This window comes from Lactuca virosa, chromosome 8 (genome assembly GCF_052849685.1).
Source record: "Lactuca virosa cultivar CGN04683 chromosome 8, Lactuca_virosa_CGN04683_v6, whole genome shotgun sequence".
In the NCBI taxonomy this organism is placed as follows: Eukaryota; Viridiplantae; Streptophyta; class Magnoliopsida; order Asterales; family Asteraceae; genus Lactuca; species Lactuca virosa.
This window is the reverse complement of record NC_136433.1, coordinates 43,772,475-43,791,682: the sequence shown is the minus strand read 5'-3', so window position 1 is coordinate 43,791,682 and position 19,208 is coordinate 43,772,475.

Here is a 19,208-nt window from a genome sequence, read left to right as displayed (position 1 = left end):
TCGCGCATACGCGTGCCATTTTCATATTTTCAAAATTGTGTATCTTCTTCATACGAACTCCGTTTTGGACGTTCTTTATACCCACAAAGAGCACTCAATGAGGTCTACAACTTTCGTTTAGATTTCGTCGGCTAGTTTTGAATTTATTTTTCTCACACAGGCTTAAACTATTAAATCCCGTATAAAAAGAATATATCTCTCATCCGGTGTCCGTTTTCGACATACTTTTTATCGTTGAACTCCTATTAACGAGATCTTCAACTCTCGTTTAGATTATTTTAGCTAAAATTTTATTTTTGAGCAGAATACAGGTGGATTAGGTGTCTAAGCTCATAACTATAATTGGTATATACTTGAATTGATAGTAGCACAGTCCTTTTGAGTTGCTTTCAAACCTGCAATTGAATAGGATAACTTTTAGAGAGAGAAGAATGATTTATTAATTTATTACTTGGTTAATAAATTAGTTAGAAATCAAAATAAATGATTTATTAATGTATTATGGATATAATATATTAATTAGAAATCATATTTTTTAATTAATATTTAATCAGAAATTAATTTGGAATTAATTAAATGTGCAGGGACTAAAGGTGACAATGTTCAATAGTTGAGCATTGGGCAATTCTAGAACCTCCCTAAAGAGTGGGAACGAAATCCAGAGTGCTACTAGGGTTTCCTTGGGCTCTAAGGATGCCTTGGATGCCTTAGGGAGGAAGTAAAGGGATTAGGGTTATCTTGGAGATACCTACCTAATCCAATACTTTCCTAACACCTATATAAACCCTCATTTGTGTAGAATTTCGACCATGACTTCTTTCTAATTGCCTTGGACGGAATTTAGGCTTCTCCTCTCTCTCTCTCTCTCTCTCTCTCTCTCTCTCTTTGTATATATATATATATATATATATATATATATATATATATATATATATATATATATATATATAGGGCTTAGGGAATATGTGGCTGTTATGTACCTAATATTAGGTATAGAACCATAAAAAAATACATAGTTTTAACAAAATGCAACCAAATCTCTCTACCATCCATCTTGTATCCTCTATAAGACTAGATGATAAGCTTTGTACATATTTTTAAGGAGTTTTAAATAATTAATTTTACACCACAAACCATGTACAAGAATACATTATCAATAACCTATAAGTCTTCATATTCAAATTTAATCTAGAAAACTATAGTGAAATATTGAAATTGTTCATTAAAAACCCAATAAACTTCTTTTCATAACACATCAAAAAGAACCATGCAAGTATACATATGGTAGGTGTCAAAGAAAGTTATGAAGCCTACTAGAGGTCTAATATAAACAACACATTCCAAATACATAGATGTTGGGGATAAATTATGAAATCAAAACTAATATAAGTTCAAAAGCAATAGAAAGAAGCTAACAATGAAAACAATTATGTTTTTTTAATCAAAATGAAGTCAATTCTGATGGTTCTATACCTAATATTACATAATGACAGCCACATATTCACTTTTCCCTATATATATATATATATATATATATATATATATATATATATATATATAGTTTTCCTTGGTTGCTAGGTTTGTTTGTGAACCATTAGAGGCGTGACACTTGTGGCGCTTGCTACCAAAGGTCTTTCAAGCAAGAATTCAAGATTGTTTACAATAACAATCTTAAAGGTATGTATCATAACCCTTCTTATATGATTTTCGATTATTACTTAGAGATCTAGGGTTTACACTTGGTTGTTCATATTGTATGTTCAATTAGAGAAAATGTAGATCTTATCTAGGGTTGCATGCACACATACGATTGTATGTTATGCTCAAAACCCATCAAATATTACTATGCCAAATCTTAGAAAATCATAACTTCCTCTAACGAAGTCAGATTTGGACGTTCTCTATATGTACGCTCCTCTCGGTTTAACGACTATTATGACTTTCGTTTAGAACTCTTAGGCTAAAAAATAATTTATCAAAAAACTACTTTTTACAAGACGAAAAGTCGTGCCGGTTTAATCGTCAAACTTCGAAGAAGCACAACTCTTTTTATATCAAAATTATATTTATACTGTTATTTGTTTGTACAAGAAAAAGGGAAACGAGTTCTCATATTATAATCACACAAAAACCTTTGATATAATATCATCCCATATTTATTATGAGATTAAGCAATTCTCGGTATTGAGACATGTATAACCTAAATCATTACTACACACCCAATTAAGATTAATCTAATTAAATTATAAGAAAAATAAAAAAACCATTCACGTTTGTAATCCACTAAAACTTTTTTATTTTAAAGTAGTAACTACATCATTAACAGTCTCCAAGAATCACAATATTATACGAGAATCATTGTACTAAAACTCGAATTCTTTTAGAATTTTCCTTTGTCACATTCAATTTAAGCAATATTAAAAAAAAATTAAAGTACGTTCTTCAAGAATACATTCTACTAAAACTCTTATTCTTACCTAAAATTTTGAAATCATTTCGAGGAAAACCTCTAGTTGCAGGTCTGATCGATTGATTTCCTCGAGAAATACGCAACTGTGAAGCAAAGAATCAACTTATTCTTATTTGCTTTTTTTCCAAAATTGAATTGATCATCAACTCTAAACTTAAAATGAAGCTTCAGTTCATAACTTGTGTTTGTATAAACACAAATACAAAATTTTCTAACTCAGAACATCGAACCTAATTCAAGCATTTAATCTCCACAAACAAGTATATAAAGAGCGTAACAAAGGAGAAAAAAATGAAAACGTATCTGGTAAACATAATAGACCTCGTCAGCAAGCTCAGATTGCAAACGTGAAATTGTGATGCTTTCATTGATTAATCTAATGATGGTTACTCCACTCGTGCTCAACCCTATCCTTCTTCGCATGTGATCTATTGTGGTGCGTGATGGTTAAAGGAGATGTAGGAGTTGTTAGAAATGAAGATATATATATGTAACGCCCGTAGATCCGGGCTAGTCAATTTAGAGACAATAAGCATAAAAAATTAGTTTTTGATGGAAGATTATTTAGAAGGATTAATATTTTCCAAGTGGTAGTATATATTACAAGGGTTCCGTACATATAAAGAACGCCGAAATCCGAGTTATAACAAAGAAGTTATGACATGTCGAAGTTTTTCGGCAAAACGGGCACGGCACCGAGAAACGTAAATAATGAATTTACGATGAAGGAAATTTTAGCCTTATTAATCTAAACAAAAGTCATAGTATACGTTAAACCGAGAGCGTCCATAAAAAGAACGCCCAAATCTGACTTCGTATGAGGAAGTTATGATTTTTCTAAGATTTGGCATAGCAGTGCAAGGCCCGAAACTCGAATTTTAGTTCGAACGGTTTTTGGCCTACGCGACCTAAATGAGAGTTGAAGATCTCATTAATAGGAACTCGACGATAAAAAGACAGACAAAAACGGAGTTCGTATGTAGAAGTTATGAATTTTACGTAGTCATTTAGCAGTATAATCTTCTCATACTGTTAAATTTAATATCGGTCGAGAATTAGCCGACAGAGTCAAAAAGAAAGTTGTAGATCTTCTTTTTACCTACGCGTGGATATAAAGAACGTTGAAAACGAAGTTCGTATGCGAAAGTTACGAATTTTTGAAAATCGGCTAATTTACACCCTGTGTGCGATGTCACGTGTCAGCACCAGGCTGTGCCTGGCTGTAGCCAGCTGGCTCACGACGTGAGCACCCTTTCTCACGACATGAATCGGCCTAGACAGCCTATAAATAGAGGCGTAAATCACCCCCAAAACACACACCTTTCATACCATTTCTTTCCCATTATCCCCAAAACCTCTCTTCCCTTCCCTAGTACTTCCTAAGTGCTAGAAGCGAGTCCCGGAGAACCCAAAGGCTCCAAGAAAAAGAGTTTTTCGGTTTGAAACTCTGCCCGCGAGGAGCCCGATTGTCAAGCAAACTTCCCGGTTTCGTCAAAGAAGATTATTTTTAGAAGCGAGGTGCTGTCCAACTCACTCCGTATCAGGTGAGTGCATAGTTACTTTCATCTTACACATAGATATGAAGTATTTTATATAAATTACGCGTTATGTGCGCATATCTACTTGAGATCCGTGCTAGATGAAAGATTTAAACTTCTTTGTTTTTAAGATCTAAGCTGTATATATATTTTACACTTTGAGATCTATGTTGGATGAAAGATCTAACTTCTTTCTTTACAGATCTGAACCTTTTTCTTCAGATCTAGGCTGTAGATGTATTTTGTTCATAGATCTGAACCTTTTTCTTTAGATCTAGGCTGTGGATGTACTTTGTTTACAGATCTGAACCTTTTTCTTCAGATCTAGGCTGTAGATGTATTTTGTTCACAGATCTAAACCTTTTTCTTCAGATCTAGGCTGTAGATGTATTTTGTTCACATATCTCAACCTTTTTCTTCAGATCTAGGCTGTAGATGTATTTTGTTCACAGATCTAAACCTTTTTCTTCAGATCTAGGCTGTAGATGTATTTTGTTCACAGATCTAAACCTTTTTCTTCAGATCTAGGATGTAGATGTATTTTGTTCACAGATCTAAACCTTTTTCTTTAGATCTAGGCTGGAGATGTATTTTGTTCATAGATCTGAACCTTTTTCTTCAGATCTAGGTTGTGGATGTACTTTGTTTACAGATTTGAACCTTTTTCTTCAGATCTAGGCTGTAGATGTACTTTGTTTACAGATCTGAACCTTTTTCTTCAGATCTAGGCTGTATATGTATTTTGTTCACAGATCTGAACCTTTTTCTTCATATGTAGGCTGTAGATGTATTTTGTTCACAGATCTGAACCTTTTTCTTCAGATCTAGGCTGTGGATGTACTTTGTTTACAATTTGAACCTTTTTCTTCAGATCTAGGTTGTGGATGTACTTTGTTTACAGATCTTAACCTTTTTCTTCAGATCTAGGCGGTAGATGTATTTTGTTGTCCGATCTGAACCTTTTCTTCAAATCTAAAGCTATAGAGGTAATTTATAGCTACAAAAATATTGGGTAGAACATGGGTAGATAAATGATGAGGTATGAAAGATGAGATAGGTGAATATTGGTAGCTGCATCATAACCTGTAGATGATTTTGAAACGCAATGTACTCTAAACATCCTAGCACATGTGCCTATAGGATAATATCGGCAGCTACGCCTAATAGAGAACGTCATAATCCCGGCAGCTGCGCCTAGATGATAATATTGGCAGCCGCGCCTAAAAGATAACATTGACAGCTGCGCCTAACAGATGATACTGGCAGCTGCGCCTAGTTGAGAACAACACAATCCTAGCAGTTGCGCCTAAAGGATTATATTGGTAGCTGTGCCTAATAGATGACATTATCAGTAATGGACTTCGCGCGTATTCCCCAGGATAAAACCTTAGGAGTGAATGAATGAAGGATAACTGATTCTTAGGGTAATCCTTAAGAATAAAGAAGATAATGGGGATGGGTAATCGGGTTGATTGCTTGATGATTAAACATAATAATTACATTATTGTGGGTTGAAAACCCTATGTACTCACCAGGTTTCCCAACCTGACCCACTCAGTTTATTTGTATCACAGGTGTCGATATAAAGCTGCACTACACTGAGAGATTAAAGAGATGTAGACCACTAGTGATAATGAATGTAAGTTCTGTTTATGCTTATGTTTCTATATTGACGATGACATCCCAAATGTTTTAAAATGAATGAAAATACATTTCTTCGGAAATGCTTTAATAACGTACTTATCATGTTTTTCTGGGAACAAATTCCGCAACATTTTATTAAAAGAGGTACTCTGATTTTTATAAAGCATAAACAAAATCGGTCTTTTCTGGCCGTGAAAATGGGGATGTCACAGTTGGTATCAGAGCATTAGTTTAAGCGAACTAGGAATTTGTAGGATTTCTAGACTTAAACTTAGAATGCTAAGCGATGATCGTGAGATGAGTGTCTTCCATATTTTAGACACGAGCACTAGTTTATTTTAGGAATTATGCCTAAAATGCTTTTATGTGCTAAATGCTTTGTGCCTAATATGTTGTTATTTGTTCGGATCTATGGTCTGTTGCCGACCGGATCTGGAAACCTTATGCGTTTAGGATTCTAAACGTACGACTACGATATTAGAACTAGCATGTAAACGTTTCGGAGTGATAAGGGTGATTTAAACGTCTATCCTAAATAAAGATCTAAATTCACCTAACTTGGTGTATAGATCGAGATGGCAAGAACCCGAAGTGGAGCTGGGAACGCAAATGGAAACAGGAATCAACGACCTCAACCCGAGGTGATTGAGCAGGTGCCGATAGTCGAAGTTGCACATGAGCCAGTCACAATGGCTGGAGTTCAAGCCATGATTCGGGCTGTGATGGCTGAACAAAAGGAAGAAATGAGACAACTGTTGCTGAATAACAGAAATGAACCTTCAATTCCTGTTGAACAACCAGAACTGAATGACGGAGAGTCTGAAGAAGGGAATAACAGTCGCACTGTTAGTCAAGTGGAACCCCCAGTGGTGAGAAGGAATGACCCGGAGAGGGAAATCGACCGAGATGGACGTATGTATAAGAACTTCTTGGGTGCCAAACCACCAAGTCTTTCCGGAAACCCAAAGCATGTGGAGATTATGGACTGGATCTCCAAAATGGAGATGGTATTTGAAAGCTGCAACAGTAGTGATAAGCAGAAAACCGTCTTTGCGGTTCGACAACTAAATACCAGAGTCTTGGGCTGGTGGAAATTGTTGGCGGATATGATGCCACGAGGAGAAGCTTTGAAGATGTCTTGGGAAGCGTTCATGGAACAGTTGAAGATGCAGTACTGCTCCGAGATAGATCTGATCGATCTAAACAATGAGTTCCAAAACTTGAAGAAAGGGAAAATGAGCATTGATGAATATACTACTGCGTTTACTGAGAAGATGAAGTTATTCCCATACCTGGTGCCAACTGAACTCGTCAAGATAGAGAAATTTGCTAACGGATTACCATCAGACTTTGGCCCAACAGTCAAAATGGCAAGCACGTTGAAGGCAGCCATTAGAGCAGCCAAGAATGTTGAGACCCAGTTAAGAGAAAGGGGTCTGGAGGGAACTGAAGTCGGTAAGAAAAGGAAGTTCGATGGATCCTCAAGGTCCAACGAGAAGAGAAATTTCTCGAAGTCTGGTTCGAAGAAGTCCGAAGGGGGAAAAGGTGAAGTGAGATGGTGCGATAAGTGCAAGAAGAAACACTCTGGAAAATGTGGCGATGAGGTGACATGTTTCAAGTGTGGGAAGCATGGGCATTACGCCAATGAGTGTACATTCAAAAAAAGGGTGTGTTATGGATGTAATGAAGAAGGGCACTACAAGCAAGACTGCCCAAAGAGGGAAGGAGCTACAAATCCAAATGCACCGCCAAAGGCAAGAGCATTTCAGATGATCCTTGATGAAGCAGACGGCGATGCAAGGAATTAAGAGGAAGAACCTATAGAGTATCCGTATAAATAGTATCTAATGATGTAGCCTATTAGAGGCATAGTCTAGGGTGAACTTGAACACCTATGTAATCGTTTCAAGGAATAATATAAAACCTTCGTTTTGCTATCTGATGTGTTAAGTTGTTGTGTGGATTTTCATGTATGGTGACTTGGAAAACTGCGAGATAATACTTGGGACGAGTATGAGTAGGTGTGAATGGTAGTAGAGGCCTATGCTACCGGAAGCACAGGACTCACGCTTGGATCAGGGAAAGTCACAAGGTTACCAAGAAACAAGTAATCGATTTCGTTTTATTCAAGTATGTCGTTACCATCGTTTCGGTAATGACTAAGAAGATGATTGTTATTCCGACCCTAGTGGTCATATCAAATTGAGTCCGACTCCGATGAGTATGTTAAGTGGTTCAGAGAACCAAGTTCGATGTAGCGTCTGACTTCAGCCAGAAGATTGAAGTGAATCAAAGCGATTAATAGAAGGATCGCGCTCGTTGTTAAAGAAGTTGGTAGCTAGAAATGCTACATGTTGAAATGTGATTGTATCACATTAGAACATGAAGGAAGGTATAGCATGTTCTGGAATTTGACTCTAAAAGACCTTAGTCTAAGCGTTACAACATACGATGAGAGGTCATTAGAACGTGACCCATCGGTCTATTGTGGAAATCAAAGGACTTATCTTAAGTGCATTAAGAGGAAGAAGGAGTCTCCAGTAAGGATCGAGAATGTGACATGAAGGTCATGATTGAAAGTCTAACATGAGGTAAAGAGCGGGTGCAAGATCGAGCACCGCCTGCAGTCAAGAAGTCCAAAAGTTAGATACTCGTTCAAAGCAACATAGAAGTTACGGTTATTACCTAGGATGAAGAGATAACATATGGAGTCATTATACAAGTCCTATCTCGTTGATGATTCCGGAACGTAATCATCCTAAGGGGGAGATAATTGTAACGCCCGTAGATCCGGGCTAGTCAATTTAGAGACAATAAGCATCAAAAATGAGTTTTCAATGGAAGATTATTTAGAAGGATTAATATTTTCCAAGTGGTAGTATATATTACAAGGGTTCCGTACATATAAAGAACGCCGAAATCCGAGTTATAACAAAGAAGTTATGACCTGTCGAAGTTTTTCGGCAAAATCGGCACGGCACCAGGAGACGTAAATAGTGAATTTACGATGGAGGAATTTTTAGCCTTATTAATCTAAACAAAAGTCGTAGTATACGTTAAACCGAGAGCGTCCATAAAAAGAACGCCCAAATCTGACTTCGTATGAGGAAGTTATGATTTTTCTAAGATTTGGCATAGCAGTGCAAGGCCCGAAACTCGAATTTTAGTTTGAACGGTTTTTGGCCTACGCGGCCTAAATGAGAGTTGAAGATCTCAATAATAGGAACTCGACGATAAAAAGACAGACGAAAACGGAGTTCGTATGTAGAAGTTATGAATTTTACGTAGTCATTTAACAGTATAATCTTCTCATACTGTTAAATTTAATATCGGTCGAGAATTAGCCGACGGAGTTAAAAAGAAAGTTGTAGATCTTATTTTTACCTATGAATGGATATAAAGAACGTTGAAAACGAAGGTCGTATGCGAAAGTTACGAATTTTTGAAAATCGGCTAATTTACACCCTGTGTGCAATGCACGTGTCAGCACCAGGTTGTGCCTGGCTGTAGCCAGCTGGCTCACGACGTGAGCACCCTTTCTCACGACGTGAATCGGCCCAGACAGCCTATAAATAAAGGCGTAAGTCACCCCCAAAACACACACCTTTCATACCCTTTCTTTCCCATTATCCCCAAAACCTCTCTTCCATTCCCTAGTACTTCCTAAGTGCTAGAAGCGAGTCCCGGAGAGCCCGAAGGCTCCAAGAAAAAGAGTTTTTCGGTTTGAAACTCTGCCCGCGCGGAGCCCGATTGTCAAGCAAACTTCCCGGTTTCGTCAAAGAAGATTATTTTTAGAAGCGAGGTGCTGTCCAACTCACTCCGTATCAGGTGAGTGCATAGTTACTTTCATCTTACACATAGATATGAAGTATTTTATATAAATTACGCGTTATGTGCGCATATCTACTTGAGATCCGTGCTAGATGAAAGATTTAAACTTCTTTGTTTTTAAGATCTAAGCTGTATATATATTTTACACTTTGAGATCTATGTTGGATGAAAGATCTAACTTCTTTCTTTACAGATCTGAACCTTTTTCTTCAGATCTAGGTTGTAGATGTATTTTGTTCATAGATCTGAACCTTTTTCTTTAGATCTAGGCTGTGGATGTACTTTGTTTACAGATCTGAACCTTTCTCTTCAGATCTAGGCTGTGGATGTACTTTGTTTACAGATCTGAACCTTTTTCTTCAGATCTAGGCTGTAGATGTATTTTGTTCACAGATCTAAACCTTTTTCTTCAGATCTAGGCTGTAGATGTATTTTGTTCACAGATCTAAACCTTTTTCTTCAGATCTAGGCTGTAGATGTATTTTGTTTACAGATCTAAACCTTTTTCTTCAGATCTAGGCTGTAGATGTATTTTGTTCATAGATCTGAACCTTTTGCTTCAGATCTAGGCTGTGGATGTACTTTGTTTACAGATTTGAACATTTTCTTCAGATCTAGGCTGCATATGTACTTTGTTTACAGATCTGAACCTTTTTCTTCAGATCTAGGCTGTATATGTATTTTGTTCACAGATCTGAACCTTTTTCTTCAGATCTAGGCTGTAGATGTATTTTGTTCACAGATCTGAACCTTTTTCTTCAGATCTAGGCTGTGGATGTACTTTGTTTACAGATTTGAACCTTTTTCTTCAGATCTAGGCTGTAGATGTACTTTGTTTACAGATCTGAACCTTTTTCTTCAGATCTAGGTTGTATATGTATTTTGTTCACAGATCTGAACCTTTTTCTTCATATGTAGGCTGTAGATGTATTTTGTTCACAGATCTGAACCTTTTTCTTCAGATCTAGGCTGTGGATGTACTTTGTTTACAATTTGAACCTTTTTCTTCAGATCTAGATTGTGGATGTACTTTGTTTACAGATCTTAACCTTTTTCTTCAGATCTAGGCGGTAGATGTATTTTGTTTTCAGATCTGAACCTTTTCTTCAAATCTAAAGCTATAGAGGTAATTTATAGCTACAAAAATATTGGGTAGAACATGGGTAGATAAATGATGAGGTATGAAAGATGAGATAGGTGAATATTGGTAGCTGCATCATAACCTGTAGATGATTTTGAAACGCAATGTACTCTAAACATCCTAGCAGATGCGCCTATAGGATAATATCGGCAGCTACGCCTAATAGAGAACGTCATAATCCCGGCAGTTGCGCCTAGATGATAATATTGGCAGCCGCGCCTAAAAGATAACATTGGCAGTTGCGCCTAGTTGAGAACAACACAATCCTGGCAGTTGCGCCTAAAGGATTATATTGGCAGCTGTGCCTAATAGATGACATTACCAGTAATGGACTTCGCGTGTATTCCCCAGGATAAAACCTTAGGAGTGAATGAATGAAGGGTAACTGATTCTTAGGGTAATCCTTAAGAATAAAGAAGATAATGGGGATGGGTAATCGGGTTGATTGCTTGATGATTAAACATAATAATTACATTATTGTGGGTTGAAAACCCTATGTACTCACCAGGTTTCCCAACCTGACCCACTCAGTTTATTTGTATCACAGGTGTCGATATAAAGCTGCACTACACTGAGAGATTAAAGAGATGTAGACCACTAGTGATAATGAATGTAAGTTCTGTTTATGCTTATGTTTCTATATTGATGATGACATCCCAAATGTTTTAAAATGAATGAAAATACATTTCTTCGGAAATGCTTTGATAACGTACTTATCATGTTTTTCTGGGAACAAATTCCGCAACATTTTATTAAAAGAGGTACTCTGATTTTTATAAAGCATAAACAAAATCGGTCTTTTCTGGCCGTGAAAATGGGGGTGTCACAATATAGATGTTACAAAGATGGTGGTGGCGTCGATTGTGAGGGTTGTGTTATGATGGCAGTGGTGGTGGTGATTATAGCCAATGGAGATGATGATGGGTATGAAGAAGATGATAACGACTAATGGTTTAGTGTTGGTAATGATAATAGGTTGATGAAAAAATCCACAACCTGATATAGTTAATGTAGCATCCCAACCGCCAGGTATCATTATTATTCCATTTAGATTTCATGTTTTAAGGTCTACTCGACGAGTTGACGCTGTGAATCGTCGAGTAGCAGCGGGTCAGGACACGTCATTTAATGAGTGACTCGGTGAGTCGGCATGGGGACTCGACGAGTAGGAGCTGGCAGAGGAAACCCTAAATTTCAGGGTTTTTGCACCCTATATATTGGACCATTAGCGCCTCCCACTGTCCTCTATCACCCCTTGAGAGCTAGAAACCCTAATTTCCGTGAGTGTGAGCTTGGAGAGTGTTTTGGAGCTTTGGGAAGTGATTTTGTGAAGGAAACTTGTAGATCAAGAGGCTATCATCAAGGATTTCGTGTGGATCCAGAGTCTACTTCAGCTTGGGCACGTTTTGGAGGTAACAAGTTGTTACCTTGACCTCTTTTCTTCTAGAATCCTTCTAATGTGAAGATTAGGGCTTTCTTTAGCTATTCATGAAGGGATTATGGTATGGGAGCTAGATCTGAAGTTGAAACTTCAGATCTGAACCGCTTTTAAGTCCTAAGTCCATAAAGTTCTTAATAGGGTCATGAAGGAACCCTTGTTTATGAGTAAAGTCCCATTCAAAGCTTAGATGTGGATTTTGAGTCATGCAAATACGTAAAGGTAGCAACTTTACATTGCTAATGCACTCTAGGGACCTAGATCTACTGTTTGGATCAAAGGGGTAGTTCAGAATCGCTTGATCATGGGAGTATGCGTATGGACTCGGTGAGTTTGGAAGATGACTCGGCGAGTCGGGTAGGGTTTTGTCCAGATTAGTCCCGCTTGGACTCGGCGAGGTCTGGGAAATGACCCGGCGAGTCAGTTTGGGCTTCCAAGCACGGAGTCGCGTATCGACTCGGCGAGTCTGCTAGAGACTTGGCGCATCGAGTCGAGAAATTCTGGAATCAGGAAGGACTCGAGGCAGAGAAAGTTATATTCAGCAAACAGGTCAACATGGACTGTTGACCATTGACCAGTGACTTGACTTGACTGTGGGATGTCTTGTACCTCCCAAGGGCATTTTGGTAATTTGAGTAATTATTGAATGGACCACTTATGGGTACAGGCGAGGTGGTTGGAGCTATATCGGGAGGTGTGGACAGTATCATTCCGAGCTGTTAGCAAGGTGAGTTATCCTCACTATATCAAAAGGGTCTAAGGCACCAAGGCCGGCCCTTTTAGTTATTATCTTGGTTATAGTATGCTACATGTGGCTATGATCTGTTAGATCGGTAGCAGGATAGACAGTATGTTGTTATGCTCTTATGATCCGTTAGGATTGGTATGTTAGTGACCTGGTTAGGTCGGTGCTCTGGTTAGGGGAGATTGCTATGATCGATGATCTGTGAGATAGTTATATCTGATATCTGTATATGCTAGCTTATGTTAGTCTTGTGCACATGGTTATTTGCTTGATGTTTGGGTTGAGGCGGTCCTGCTTTGTGCTGAAGGCCAACATACCCTACGAGCGGTCCAGGTAGACTGTGGGCTCGTATGGTGGTCCAGTCATACCGAAGGCTCGGGATAGATCTAGATAGAATGTAGGCCCGGTTGGGCGGTCCAGTCAGGCCGAAGGCCCAGTATGCATGTTGTTGATTATCTGTGGTTGGCATGGTATTATCGGTGTAATATTGGTATTTTGGGGGTAGCTCACTAAGCCCTCGGGCTTACAATTTTGGTTTACTGTTTCAGGTACATCCGGAGATCGTGGCAAAGCGAAGGCTTAACCGTACCGCTCCTCATCCATATGATTATACTTCTGGGACACTCTGATGAATAATATTTTGAAAACATTTTTGTAAAACACTATTTGGTTTTATGGTTGAAAAAGTTTAAATTTGGCTTAAAATTTTTTGGGATGTTACAGTTAACTTTCTTAGAGCATCTACAATGATTAAAATATATTAAGACTTAAAACTATTGTCACATCATAATTACAATAACGTTAACCTCTAAATAAATAATTGATTCAATGGTTAACTTATTCCAATAGTTTTTTTTATAAATAAATTATATGATTTATCCATATCTATCTAAAATGTTTTATCAAACACCCTTATTTAATGAGTCTTTTTTAAACACACATCGTATTTTAATTTACTAAAAATATTACAATACATTATTTCAGAAGAAATATATCTCAACATATCGTTAGAAAAAACTAATACGAAATAGTCATAAAAAAGATTGAAAAATATTATATAATAGTTATAATTTTATATTTTCTAAATGAAATTTCATTAACTATTTAATAGAAATAATTAACTAGTAAATAAATAAAATAATATTTAAACTAAAATATATTTAAGTTGATCAAATGAAATATAACTAAAATATGATGAATTTAAATGACAAAACATAAAAATATATTGATCATTAATATAAAAAACCAAATAAGTTGTATACTCCACTGTTAATAAGTACTTAGTAAAAAAAGTAAATAATAATAAGTTTAGAGAAAAATCTATTGGAGATGCTCTTAGTTATAGACTTTTAATTAGATTTATTTAAGTGATTGATTAATAGAAATTATAATTATAACTAGAAAAGGACGCGCGGCTCCTCCGCTTTTGGACTATGTTATAGAAGTTAAATATCGGCAAACTTTAAAATATGTATTGAAAGTGTAAATCGCCACAAATAAGGGAGAAAACCGACACCCCCTAAAATTAGATTTCAAAAGTGTACAACAAAAAAAAGAACATTGATGGAGAAAAACCAAAAATGTCGTGGCTATAATATAAAAGTTGCCAAATTTGGAAAAATATGGTGGCAAAAGTCTAAAGGAGGTTTTTTGTGTTTTTTATGTCAAAATGTAAAAGTTTTGACTGCAGGGTTGAAAAGTGTCAAAGTCACAAAAAATTTATGGCAAAAACATCAAAATATAAAAGATTTGACTGCAATGACGAAAAGTGTAAAAGTCACTAAAGATTTGTGGCAAAAATCTAAAGGCACAAAAACTTAATCAAAACTTAAAAATGTAAAAGTTTTCATTTCGAGGACTAAAAATGTCAAATTCATCAAACATTTGACAAAAACCTAAAGCCAAAAAAATTACTATTCATAAGGTCCTTTGATTTAATATATATATATAATGAACAAAATCATACAAACGTTATTATATATATATATATATATATATATATATATATATATATATATATATATATGTGTGTGTGTTTGTGTGTCATCAACTACATGAACACAATTAATTCTTGACAAATGAATTGATATCAAACTTGACATGCATCTGAATTTTCTTAAATTTACTCATGACCTGACTTAGCTATTGGCTTGACTTGACACTTGCTGGGTCTCCACAAATGTCCTTTCAAATGAAACGAAGCAATGTTGTATGATAGCTCATTTTAGCCATGGTATTTTAGAGGGGTTGTGTTATACGTACCTTTTAACCAATTTTACCCCCTAACATCAATCAAATCAACTTTTTACTTTTGATTTGACATTATTTCTTTTTTTTTTCTTTTTTTTTTTTGATTTTTTTTTCTTTTATTTTATATTTTAATATTATTACTATTAAATTCGGATGGCATTTTAAATTTCGGTAAACATTATAAATTCACACGACATTATAAAATTCGAACGACTTTTTTGTCCGTAATTAAAAAATATAAAAAATATATTTAAAAACCGATTTTATATAGCCGTTTGAATTTATAATGTCTTCCGAATGTTAAAATTTTTTGCGAGATTTATAATAATAATAATAATAATAATAATAATAATAATTAAAAAAGAATTAAAAACAACAAAACAACAAAATAGGAAAAAAAAAAACAACAAAAGACAAAAAATTAAATCAAGGGGGTGGAATTGGAAAAGGAAGGGGGTACTTAAAACCCCATTTTAGAGGGCTAATGTCATAAAATTCATTACATTTTCAGCATTTTGTCGGTTTTGCCCAAAGTTGGATTTTATGTTCATTTATGCCTCAAACTTGCATTGTTCATTTTTACCTTTTTACCTTCAATAGCAGGTGACCCCTTAAGCTGACTGGACGAAGTTGCTGAGTTGGAAGCCAAGTCAGCGTCGCTGACTTTTGTCTTCAAGTGAAAAAGTTACCTTCAATAGCAGGTGACCCCTTAAGCTGACTGGACGAAGTTGCTGAGTTGGAAGCCAAGTCAGCATCGCTGACTTTTGTCTTCAAGTGAAAAAGGTACAAGAATAAATGGGAGCAAGGGGATTCGAACCTATGTCTCCCACAAATATAAGGGGAGCTTTTTCCACCAAGCTGAAAGAACTTTTGTGAATTGACTTCCAATATATCCTATTTAATGTGTATCGGCCTAGAACTTTTAAATAATAACTATTATTATTATTATTACAATTTTTCTAACGTGTCTATATATTTAAAATCGTAATTTTTTATTTTTAAAAACATATTTATAACGTAGAAAACGTGTTTTAACGTATTTATTAGGTATGTATGTATTTATTTTTTATAAAAACATATTGATGCATTTTTATATATATGAAAAAAATTTATACGTCTAAATATGTATAACAATGTTATTTATATGTATAAATAAAAGCATATTGATGTATTTTTATATGAATGAAAAACATATATAAATGTATAAATACGATTTTTATAAATAAAAAAACGCATCAATACGTTTTTATACGTAATTATATGTATACATTATGTGCAAAGATGTTTTTTTTTTGCATATTTATACGTATACATTATGTAAAAAGACGTATAAATAGCGTATTTAAACGTATTTAGTATGTGTATATGTATTTATTTCGTATAAAATATATTGTATACATACAAATTTGAAAATACCATATAAATACATTCAAAAATATCTTTATATGTTTATATATGTATAAAAAATATTTTGTATACATATAGATAACTTTTTTTTACATATAAATAATGTTGTTATACATATTTAGATGTATAAAAACGTTTTTTATACACATAAAAATACATCAATATGTTTTTATAAAAAAATAAATACATATATACCTAATAAATATGTTAAAATATATTTTTATGTGATGTATATGTTTTTAAAAATAAAAAATTATGATCTTCAACATATAAATATGCTCGAAAAATTGTAATAATAATAATAATAATAATAATAATAATAATAACAATATTAATATTAATAATATTAATAATAATAATAATAACAGTAATTGTTACATAATAACACATTATGTAAATTAAGTTAGGAAGTCAAATATAAGAGAGCTATTAGCTTGGTGGATAAAGTCGATGTCAGCAATGTAGAAGACCCAGGTTTGAATCCTCTCCTCTTCGTTTAGCTTCTCATTTTTTATTTGAAGTAAGCAACGCTGACATGGCTTGCTGACGCCATGTCAGCTCTTACTCAGCATCTTCCCTCCAATCAGCATGGATTGACCGGCCATAAAAGGTAAAGGGGTAAAAATGACCAATTTTTCCGGTATTTGAGGCGGCATAAAAGAACATAAAAATCAACTTTTGGTAAATCCGACAATTTCGTGCAAACTTAAGGGTTTTTCTGACATTAGCCCTATTTTAGACTCTATTCAAATCTTGACAAAGAATTCTGCACATTACAAATCAAATATAAACTGCAAAACAATCGAAAGTTAAACAACATCTTTAAGTATTAAGTTTTAAGACCACAAATCATCTCAAAAGTAACACATTTTAATTTTGCAACAATTATGCCAACACTTCTCGATTCCTCAATCTATAGTATAAAAATATTTATACCTCATTGAGATGTGGATTCCTCCTCAATTACCTTAATTTCTTAACAAAAAAAAATCACTTCTAAGTATAGATGTCAAAAAGTCTCGTGGGGCCCTAAATTAACTTGTATGAGAGATATTTGTTAAAAAAATCGAAGGCATTGAAGTAGACAACCAGGGGCGGAGCCAGAATTTCAGAATGAGGGGGGCTTATATCATAATAATATAATATGAAATATAATTTATATCTAAACCACGTTTGTGGCTAGTATAGCTTAAGATAAGTCGTTTTCATGTATTATGGAATAAATAAAAAAATCAAAATTTATTTATGTAACGCCCCGTTTATTTAAATAAATTAATAAATGTAATTCCCGGATTAATTTGTGAAGAATTTTAATAGTGGAGGGTTGTTTAGTAAGTTACGGAGTTAATTTGAAAAGTTTTTAGAAGTCAGGGTGCGTTTGGTAATTATTGGACTTGATTTGAAAGGGGTTTCAGAAGACAGGGTATAAATGGTAAATTATGTACCTAGATGGAAAGAAATTTGTCATGAGGGGCTATATGGTAACTATTGGAGTTCATTTGAAAAAGAATGGATGGGGAGGGACCAGAAGTGTATATTTGGGCATAAGTTTGAAAGGGATACGGGGTATAACCGTTCCTTCCCTCATCGCATGGAGAAAAGAAACCCTAAACCTAATGTTATGCATCAGCCGCCACTCTCCTTTCCTCCATTACCGGCCGCCACTCTTCTTGGCTTCTCCGACCATCGAGCCGCCGCTATGCCATCCCATTAAAGGCGGAAACCTCCCTTAGACGTCGTGGCAGGGAGGGATCGGCAGGAACTCATCTGTGGCGTCGCTATTATCATTCCCGGTGGAGGCTGCCACCCTCTCGCGTCTTCTTCTGTTCTGCCACCCTTCTCCGCCGCCTTCTGCCAACGTCGTGACTGTCGCCGCTGTAGCGAGTTCCGACGTCGCCGCCTTCCCCTCCATGATTCGATGTGCTACTACCGTGTTCCGACTAGCGCTGCCACCGTGAGGGCAGCCATGTCGGGTGTGCTTTCGGGCTGATGTCCATGAGAAACCGTCGCCACCACCGTGAGGTGGTGGCTGTTATCACAAAAGTCGCCGCTGCCGCCGCCTTTCGGGGATTCAGCCGCCGTCAGATGCCACAGGTGGGTGGCTGTGTTACTATTCCGGGCAAAGGGTGTAGTGTATGTTTATTGCAGTGTATGTGTGGCTGTATTTCTTTTTTTAGAGTATTTTTGTCAAGCCGGAAAGTTAAGATTAGCCGCCACCACCACCGTGAGGTGGTGGCTGCCGCCACGAGCCACCACCGGCCACCGCTAGGGTGGTTGTGTGTGAGTGTGTGTTAGTTAGTGTGTGTGTGTGTGTTTATGTTTGGATTAAAAACTATAATTGTAATTAGCAAAATGAATAATAAAATAATAGTAACCACCACCGTAAGGTGGTGGCCGTCGCCGTGAGCCGCCATGGACCGCCACTACCCGAGGTGGTAGTGGGTGGTGCCCCTCAAGCAAACCCTAATTGACCTAGCAAAACCCTAATGGGCTTAAGGATTAGTTTTGGGCCTATTGGGCCATGTTTGGGTGAAAACCCTAATTAGGGTTTAGAAAACCCTAATTGTGAGTAGTTGGGCCTTGGACTTATTGGACCCACTTTTGGGCTATTGGGATTGGATTGTGTATTAAGCCCAATTTTCTCCATATCATTTATCTAGTAGAGTAAAGGACTTAATGGATTAAGTCCTTAATGGGTTAAGTAAGAAACACTTAACCCTAATCATCATTTTATGTGAAACCCT